Genomic DNA, 10,609 nt, shown 5'->3' with positions numbered 1-10,609 from the left:
TCGTATATGTTTTATAAAGGTCTGGAGAAGGCTATCACTCAGAGATTCAGGGTGATAGGGGCTCCACTATCTGGAACATGTGGCCTCCAAAGTCAGTGTAAAAACCAAACCAAACCAAACCAAACCAAACCAAACCAAACCAAACCAAACCCATTGCCTTCGAGAAGATTCCAGCTCATAGCGACCTTATAGGACAGAACAGAACTGCCCTATAGAGTTTCCAAAGAGTGCCTGGTGGATTCGAACTGCTGACCTTTAGGTTAGCAGCCACAGCTTTTAACCAGTACGCCACCAGGATTTCCAGGTCAGTGTGGGAGGGGAAGAAAAGTAGGATGACCTCCTTGGATATATTTAAAGGCCGAGCTTGGGAGTAGATTTTCGTACCTACATCCATTAGTCAGAACCCAGTCACCTGGCTGAAATCTAACTGCAAAGAAGGCTGGGAAATGTCTAGGAAGAGAACAAAGAAATGGAAATATGGAACATTGTGTCTGCTGTGAGAAGTCACAAAAACTTCACTGGAGAAAGAATGACTTAGTTGAGATGTGAAAGAGCAGTTAATATTAATCAGTGGAGTGGTGGTGGTTCAGTGGTAGAATACTCACCTTCCATGCAGGAAATCTGGGTTCAAGTCCCAGTCAATACACCTTATGTGCAACCACCACCCTCTGCCAGTGGAGGCTTGCATGTTGCAATGATGCTGAGCAGGTTTCAGCAGAGCTTCTAGACTAAGACAGACTAGAAAGAACAGCCTGGTGATCTACTTCCAAAAATTAGCCAATGAAAATTCTATGAATCGCAATGCTTTGATACACAACCAATCATGGGGATGGCTCAGGAGCGGGCGGTGTTTCGTTCCATTGTATAAGGGGTTGCCATAAATCGGGTGCCGACTTGACTGCAGTTAACGACAACAGTCGTGGAGAAGTTCCAGTAGAGAGAACTATTAGGTGCAAAGTATCCCTTAGGAAGTATTTGGGGGTACCCATAGGCTTTCAGGAAACCCTGGTGGCATAGTGGTTAAGTGCTATGGCTGCTAAGCAAAAAGGTTGGCAGTTCAAATTCACCCTGAAAACTCTTTGGAGCAGTTCTACTCTGTCCTATAGGGTTGCTATGAGTCAGAATCGACTCAACGGCTACGGGTTTGTTTTTTGATTTTTGGTTTATAGGCTTTGGGGGAAGGAGTTCCAGCTCTCTAAATCTTCTGAGCTCTTTTAGAATTGGTTTATTTAGCTCAGGCAGGGTTTAGCTAACCAGTCCACGATTAATCTACTAATTTGTTTTATATTCTTATTCTACAAATGAAAGGCATCTATGGCGTGTTTACTATGTGTCAGTTGCACAACAAGGGTCTTTACAACAATAAACAAGGCATGATTATTTCCCTCAAGGATCTTCAATCTAGTAGAAAAGATAAGACAAATACATAGACAGTATTAAGTTCGAATCCACCAGCCGCTCCTTGGAAACCCTGTGGGGCAGTGCTGCTCAGTCCTATAGGGTCGCTATGAGTCTGAATTGACTCAACGGCAACGGGTATTAAGTAACAACACATTAAAGACAACATTGAACCATCTCAAAGGCATAAACAATAGAAAATGTGTCTTCTCACATAGCAAGACAGTCTGGCAGTTGAGCGCTTTGAAGATTTAGTAACTCAGTGGCTTGTGAATGCCATCGGGGACCAGCTCTCTCCATCTTTCTGTTCTGCTGTCCTCGTTATTAGCTGTAGTGTTACGCTTCCTATGCAAGCATGACGATATTAAGTGGAAGAAAAGACAGAAAAGAAACATCTCCTTTTTGTATGTTACTTTTTAAGAGTGAGGATCCTTCCCAAAAGTTCTCAGCAGACTCCTGTCACACCATATTATGTCACTGTCCGTGCCTAAAACAAAAAACCAAAAAACCCCAAACCCATCGCCATTGAATTGATTCCAACTGATGGTGACCCCATATGTGAGAGAGTAGAACTACTCAGTAGGTTTTTCTTGTACAGGTAGTCTCCAACTTAGGATGTATTCGAGTTATGACAAACCACACTTAGGACCATCAGTATATCTGGAACATTGCATGTTCCTGGGAGGAAGTTATGGGAAAATGCATGCAGGGGTTATGAAAAAAATTGCTGAGTTATGTGAACACACACCAAGCATTTGATCAGGATAATATGATGGACGATATAGGTGGAAAAATTGTCCATATGGCCAGAACATTGAATTTAGAACTTGATATCGCCTATGTGGAACAGCTCATAGACCACGAAAAAGGGAAATTGACAGATCAGGACTTAGTGGATTTTGAAGAGGAAAGAAGCTGTCAAAAATTTTTATAGTGAAAGGATTAGCTGAAGTTTTTTCTGAATGAACTCAGGGGCTTCAGTTGCTTGAAAACATGGACCCAAATGCTGACTGCTTTGCTAAAGTCGATATGCAGATTCGGGAAGCAGTGAGATGTTACAGTGAAATATGTGAAGAAAAAAAGAAAAGGACTACATAGCGACTCTCACTAATTTTCTGACTGTGATTCTGGAACTTAAAAATTACAAATGACACTTTTTCTTCACCAGCCAATTGGAGGTACTAGAAGAAGTTCAGAAGGCAGAAGAAGGGCGGAAGACAATTGCTCTTTCCTTTTGCTTGCTATTTTTGTCAGCATCATCTGAGCAATGGCCCTTCATCCTGGTAGCTTTAGTTGGAACCAGCTTGGCTTCTTTCTATAGTCCCAATTCTGACTCATGGCAGATCTACATGTGACAGAGCAGACGTGTGCTTCGTAGGGTTTCCTTGGCTGCAATCTTTACAGAAGCAGATTGCCAGGCCTTCCTTCTGTGGTGTTGCTGGGTGGGTTTGAACTGTCAACCTTCAGATTAGTAGTTGAGCACAAACCTTTTGTTTCACGCAGGTACCTAGCCTCACTGCACCCTGACAAAGGTGCATTAGCTGATCAGTGCCCCCTCTTCAGGAGCCTGAGTCCCAGCTCTGCAGAATTCCTCCTTCTGTTTTCTAAATTCTAATAACACAAATGTCTTCCCTTTGTTTTCCTGGCCTCATAGGATGGTTGCTTCCTGCAGTTGCTCTTTTGTATTTAACTCGTTCCTTAAAAAAAAAAAAAAAATTTAAGTTCTCTTTATTGAAATATTGGGTGTGGTTGTCTGTACAGACCTTGACTGACATGAATATTTGATGACATCAGCCATTAAGATTTTCCAATACGTTCATATATATATATGATCCATTCCTAAGAAAGGTGGCCCAACCGAATGTGGAAATTATCAAACATTATCATTAATGTCACACTCAAGTAAAATTTTGCTACAGATCATTCAAAAACAATTGCAATAGTACACCCACAGGGAACTGCCAGAAATTCAAGCCAGGCTCAGAAGAGGACATGGAATGAGGGATGTCATTGCTGATGTAAGATGGATCTTGGCTTGAAATTTTTTTTCAGTTATTTCAGCTTGAGAAATGCTGAGCCTATTCATCCCTTTTGGTTTTCTATCTCCAGCTCTTTGCACATGTCAGCATAATACTTTGTCTTCTTGAGCCGCCCTTTAAAATCTTCTGTTGAGTTTTTTTACTTCATCGTTTGTTCCTTTTGCTTTAGCTATTCTACGTTCAAAAGCAAGTTTCAGAGTCTCTTCTGACATACATTTTGGTCTTTTCTTTCTTGTCTTTTTAATGACTTCTTGGTTTCTTCATGGATGATGTCCTTGATGTCATTCCACAACTCATTTGGTCTTCGGTCATCAGCATTCAACGCAACAAATCTATTCCTGAGATGGTCTCTAAATTCAGGTGGGATATACTCAAGGTCGTACTTTGGCTATTGCGGACTTGTTCTAATTTTCTTCAGTTTCGACTTGCACTTGCATATGAGCAATTGATGGTCTGTTCCACAGTCAGCCCCTGGCCTTGTTCTGACTGATGATATTGAGCTTTTCTATTGTCTCTTCCCACAGATGTAGTTTATTTGATTCCTGTGTATTCCATCCGACAAGGTTCATGTGTATACTTGCTGTTTATGTTGGTGAAAAAACGTATTTGCAGTGAAGAAGTCATTGGTCTTGCAAAATTCCATCATGTGACCTCTGACATTGTTTCTATCACCAAGGCTATATTTTTCAACTACTGGTCCTTCTTTGTTTCCAACTTTTGCATTCCAATCACCAGTAATTATCGATGCATCCTGATTGCATGTTTGATCAATTTCAGACTGCAGAAGCTGATAAAAATCTTCAATTTCTTTATCTGTGGCCTTAGTGGTTGGTGTGTAAATTTGAATAATAGTCATATTGACTGGTTTTCCTTGTAGGCGTGTGGATATTATCCTATCACTGACATCACTGTACTTCAGGATAGATCTTGAAATGTTCTTTTTGATGATGAATGCAATGCCATTCCTCTGTAAGTTGCCATTCCCAGCATAGTAGACCATATGATTGTTCAACTAAAAATGGCCAATAGCAGTCCATTTCAGCTCACTAATGGCTAGGATATGAATGTTTATGCATTCCATCTCATTTTGGATGATTTCCTAGATTCAAACTTCATAATTACACGTTCCAAATATTAATGGATGTTTGCAGCTGTTTCTTCTCATTTTGAGTCGTGCCACATCAGCAAATGAAGGTTCCTTAAGTTTGCCTCCATTGACTCGACTTTGAGGAGGCAGCTCTTCCCCAGTTGTGGTTTGAGCACCTTCCAATCTGGGGGTTCACCTTCTGGCACTATAACAGATAATGTTCTTTGGCTATTCATAAGGTTTCACTGGCTAATTCTTTTCAGAAGTAGACTGCCGGGTCCTTCTTCCTAGTCTGTGTTAGTCTGGAAGCTTAGCTGGAACCTGTCCGCTACAGGTTACCCTGTTTGTATCTTAATACCGGTGGCATAGCTTCCAGCATCACAGCCACACACAAGCCCCCACAGTATGACAAACTGGGGGTGTCTTCAAATAGTAATAGCTAATATCTAGAGGCTATCTCCCCTTTCTGACACACTATGTTTCTTTCAATTCTTCTCCAAGCAAAACTCCGGAAAGGATCTGAAAAACACCAATAAAGCTAAACCACCTGTCTCAAGCAGTGTTTGTATTTTAATTTATCTCTCATTGGTTTAAATAAAAGGGATCAAGCCTTGATTTTGGAATCTCAGAATTCACTGAGCTGAGCAGAGGGAGTATTTTTCAGCGGGAAGGGTAGGAGAAAGGCGGGTCATACTTCAACTGCCCCTAGAAATCATGCAAACAGATGCCTTCTTTAGCTACTCTTTAAGTTGGCGCTGATACAAAGACACGTTCAATACAACACAGTTCTTGACTGTCGCTTGCCAGACCAACACTGATCTGCTTTTGGCCCAGGCCACAGTGGGGTACCCTGGTTGAGACCACAGGACAGCATCTCATAACAGCCTTCTTTGTAAAGCTAAGCAAATATTTGCCTTGGGCTTGCAAAGCTGATTCCCGGACCTGGGTTTTACAAGTATATTCATTTGCATCTGCCCCTCTGCTGCTGCTTTCAGTAGGGGCTATGCCAACATCTGGGCTGGATTCCAGGGGCCGAGGCAAACCAGATGGCAGTGGCATTCTCAGCGTAACTTCAGAGGCTGATGTTCCCAGACAGCCTCTGTGAGCTTTCACAGCCAGTGATAGTTGAGCAGGACAGGGACTCTGTCTCCTCCAGGGAGTTTGTGGGGCAGATTTTAGGTGTGTTAAATACTCAACCCCAAGACAAAAATGATGCCAGACTTTTATCTACAACTTTGGAAATTGAATACAATCTTCATCACCAAACAAACCAAACCAAAGCTGTTGCTGTGCAGTTGATTCTAACGGTGACAGTAGAGTTGTTTCATAGGGTTTTCTTGACTACAATCTTTATGGAAGCAGATCACCAGGCCTTTCTTCTGTGGCCTGCTGGGTGGGTTTGAACTGCCAACCTTTAGGTTTTAAGTCGAGCACAACTGTTTGGACTACCCAGGGACATCACCAGAACATGAATAAAATCATAACCCCAAGTCAGATTTAATAATAAGCCAAGGTTTAAAATGCATTTAGTGGGGGAAGAACTGGAGGGACATGAAATGAACCTGAGAGACTGCAGCCCTCTCCTTTAGCTCAGGTTTGCACTCACCACCTATGAACTTGAAAATGAGGCCTGGTGATGCAATGGCTGCTGACCAAAAGGTTGGTGGTTCAAGTCCACCCGTTGGCTCTGAGGAGACCTGCTCCTGTAAAGATTACAGCCTAGAAAACCCTATGGGGAAGTCCTACTCTGTCACCTGCGGTTGCTATGAGTCAGAATTGACACCATGGCATCTAACAACAACAACAACCCATGAACTTGAGTGAGTGGCTAAGTCTCCTCAGACTGCCATCTCCTCACCTGTAAAATGATGAGGTCTGGAGTTAAGTTTCCATAAGTGCTCTCTGACACAGATTCTTGTGGGCAGGCCTCCAGGCAGCTAGCTCTCAAGCTGGCCTTATTCTCTCTGCAGTCAGCCTGGCACTGATCTTCCTATCTGCTCTGGAAGGTGGCACGAGAGCACAGACTCTGAGGACAATAAAATCCTGGTCACTTCCTTCCAACTGTACAATGCTGGGCAAGTCTCTTTACCTCTCCGAGTCTCTGTTCCCTTATCTATAAAATGGGGACGATAGTTGGTTATGAGAAATCAGCGAGTTAGAGCAAAGAAGTACTGGACTGGCACATGGTAAACCAAACCAGTTGCCTTGGAGTTGATTCTAACTCATGGCGCACAATGTGTGTCAGAGCAGAACTGTGCTCCACAGGGTTTTCAGTCTGATTTTTTGGAGGTAGATCGCCAGGCCTTTGTTCTAAGGTGGCTCTGAGTAGATTCAAACCTCCAACCTTTCAGTTAGCAGCCGAGTGCTTAAATGTTTGCACCTCCCAGGGACTCTGGCACATGGTAAGTGCTCATTTATTCTCTTTGAGTCAAGGAGAGGATGGGTCAGCGATTCCTAACCGTGGCTGCACCTTGGAGTCATCTGGGGGGGTGGTGGGGATGTTTTAAAAACTGCGGGTGCCCAGGCCCCACCAGAGACTCTGACTGTCTAGGGTGAGATCCAGGCACTATGTTTTTAGAAGGTTCATTTTAAGGTCCCCTGGTGGCCCAGTGATTAAGTGCTCAGCTACCAATTCCAAAAGAGAAATACCTGGCGATCTGCTTCTTAAAGATTACAGCCTAGAAAACCCCATGGGACAGTTCTACTCTGTCACATGAGGTTGCTATGAATTGAAATGACCGAATGGTACCTACCAATGAAAACAACAACAGGTATACTTTAATCTGTAGCCAGGGGTGGGGGTCAGTACAAGAGGTGAAAGGATTGAAAATACCAGTGAAAAGTTTTAATGCAATTGAGAGTTAGAAGAGGTTGACTGGTAGTTGCTTAGCCAGGTGATCCAGGTTGTGGGGATGACCTGACTGCAAAAGCCAGAGGCAAAAAAAAAAAACAAAACACAACCAAACCCAATGCCATTGAATCTGTTCTGACTCATAGCGACCCTACAGGACAGAGTAGAAGTACCCCATAAAGTTTCCAAGGAGCGCCTCGTGGATTTGAACTGCCGACCTCTTGGTTAGCAGCCATAGCACTTAACCACTACACCACCAAGGTTTCCAAGCCAGAGGCAGCTCTTAGAAAACTCGTGAACTAGATGACTTAGTTTTCAGATCCGTTAAAAAAAATTATTGTTGAAAATGTCCACAGCAAAACATAACCAACTCAACAATTTCCACATACACAATTCAGTGACATTGATGGCATTCTTCCAGTTGTGCAACCATTCTCACGCTCCTTTTCTGAATTGTTTTTCCGCCATGAACATGAACCCACTGCTCCCTGTTTCCTTTCTAATCTTACAAGTTGCTGTTGCCAATTTGATCCCATATAGTTCTTCAAAAGAGCACAATGCTCAAGGCAGACAATCTTTACTAATTAAGCTAAACTGTTGTTTCGTTAAGAAGCCCTGGTGTTGCAGTGGTTAAGTACTCTGCTGCTAACAGAAAGGTCGCCAGTATGAACCCACGAGCCACTCCATGGGAGAAAGATGTGGCAGTTTGATTCCATGAAGATTATAGCCTTGGAAACCCTATGGGGCAGTTCCACTCTGTCTTACAGGGTCACTATGACTCAGAATCAACACAAATGACAATTGTTGTTTTTTTTTGTTTTGGTTTATTATTTGGTTTTCAGAAGACTTCAGGAGATATTTTTGGTTTAAGGTTTAAAGATTATCTCAGGGCAATAGTTTTGGGAGTTCATTCAGCCTCTATGGCTCATGGATTCCATGAGAATTTGGAAATTCTGTTCTACATTTTACCCCTTTTGATCAGAATTCTTCTGTAGAATTTTTGATCAAAATGTTCAGTAATGGTAGCTGGGCACCATCTAGTTTTTCTGGTCTTATGGTAAAGGAGACAGTTGCGTTCCATTTCCTCCTCCTGTTCCTGACTCTCCTTCCTTCTCTGTTGCTGAGTCATTTTTTACTTTGTCATTTCCCTGTTGCTTTTTTTCCCCAGGCCTCCCTCCTGCCCCTGCTCCCAGCATCCCTGGCTTCCCCCATAAAGACACCGGGCCGTCCTTCCTCCTACAGCAGTGCCCCATCCACTTGCTTGGCCACCAACCCAGGTGCCATCCTTCACCATTCTCCAGCCCCAGGCCTCTTAAAGAAATCGTCAGTAAAAGTAATGCAGTTTTATGTGCTACCCTTTTCAAGGGTGTCTGCCTTTCAACGGTGCTAATCACAGAACTCAAAGGATCCTCCAGGAAGAAATTTTAGACACTCAATGGTAGGCTTTTGGAATGGGGTGGTAGGCTGGTGGAGCTTCTTTACTTCACTAGGTAGGAACTGCCTTCTTTGACCAAAAAAACCAAAACCCACTGCCAGCAAGTCAATTCCAACTCATGGTGACCTCATATGTTTCAGAGTAGAACTTCTCCATAGGGTTTTCTTGACTGTAATCTTTATAGATGCAGATTGCCAGGGCTTTCTTTCGTAACACTGCAGGGTGGATTCTAACTGCCACCCTTTAGGCTAGTAGCTGAATGTAAACCATTTGACCAAGCCTTCTGTATCAATGAACTGGAGAGTTTTTATTTTACAGAATAGCTCTGCCACTCTGTCACCATCAAATCTTTTCTGTGTATGGCTGTGAGCTCCAGAGGCAGCTGTTTGAGCAGCCAGGCTGGCTTTCTACACTTCCGGCCAGTTCAGGAAGTAACTTCTGGCTGACAGGCCTTCGCTGAGTGAGGCGCACATCTGTGAACAGCCCTCTCTCCTTTCCCCTCTCTCCAGCTGCTCTGTCCCTTCACCAGCAGGCTGGGCCTTTCCAAGCTTTGTCTTTCTGACAGTGCCACCCTCGTCCACTTAGCATCACATACAACTCATCCTCTTTTGAGTTCCCAGGGTCTCGCCCATCCTTGGCACATGGGAGAGGGCCAGTGACTTTTTGTTAAGTGAGTGACTGAGTAACATTAAATGAAAGAATAAGTAAATACAGGCACTTTTAAATCACAAAGCTGTATAAATTCTCTGTGTTATCACTACGAGGTTTGCTATTTGTTCCAATTAATAAAAGCATAGCAACTAAAATAAAGGAAATGATAATAATTCTCTCCATCTTCATGTGCTTGGAGTAGTGTTTGCCTTGGAGCTTTCCATTTCCTCCATTTTAACAACGAATATGTCAGAAGGAAGAGTACCCAGAGACAAACAACCTTCTCCTAACACGAAGCTGGCTGTTAGATCTCAATCTGGCAGTAAGTGACCTGGTTAATTTTAACTTTGGCTCTTAGAAATGGAAGAGAAAAGGAAATAAGGTCTAGGACAGGAAAATACTTTTATGGAATCCAGAGCCGCTGCACCTGGATTCAGCTCTGTTCTGTGGTCGCCCAACTGCCTTTGCTGATGGGATCCGGGACTGAATTTCCATGGAGTTGAGTCCAACTCACGGCAACCCCCCACGTGTGTCAGAGCACAAATACACTCCTAGGGTTTTCAGTGGCTGGTATTTGGAAGCAGATCACAAAGCTTTTCTCCCAGGTGCCTCTGGATGGACTCAAACCTCCAACCTTCCAGTTAGCAACCAAGCGTGTTAACTGCTTGCACCACCCGGGGACTCTGATGGTATCCGGAAGCGGAAATGAACTAGTTAAAGCAGGGCAGAGTGGAGAAGCACTGACCATACAACAAGCCTGCACGCGCTCACTTGATTTCCCCAGTGGGTTCCCTCCCATTTCAGACGGTATTGATGCAGTTAAGCCTGAATTTCCTGGCAAGCCCAAGGGTAGGTTTTTCCAAAAGATGTTTTAGACCGCCAGCCTTTTAGACCGCAGCCTTTCCATGTCTAATCACGGAAGCAAACCGCTGGATACATGTTCTCTGTTTCCAGCTCGTTGTGTATGTTTTCTTCTCACTTTCACCAGACGTGCCAAGGTGTGACATTTATGAGCCCCACCAACTGGGAGCTGTGCTCCCCCGCCGTTTTTCCCGGGGCGTGGGAACATGATGAATGGGGGCTGTTGGGCTGGGGGGAGGGCTGCTGTCACTCCGGCTGCCAGCAGCCTTATTTATTACACACCGAAG

Source organism: Elephas maximus, chromosome 2 (assembly GCF_024166365.1).
Source record: "Elephas maximus indicus isolate mEleMax1 chromosome 2, mEleMax1 primary haplotype, whole genome shotgun sequence".
NCBI classification, from domain to species: domain Eukaryota; kingdom Metazoa; phylum Chordata; class Mammalia; order Proboscidea; family Elephantidae; genus Elephas; species Elephas maximus.
Note: the sequence above shows the minus strand (reverse complement) of the source record.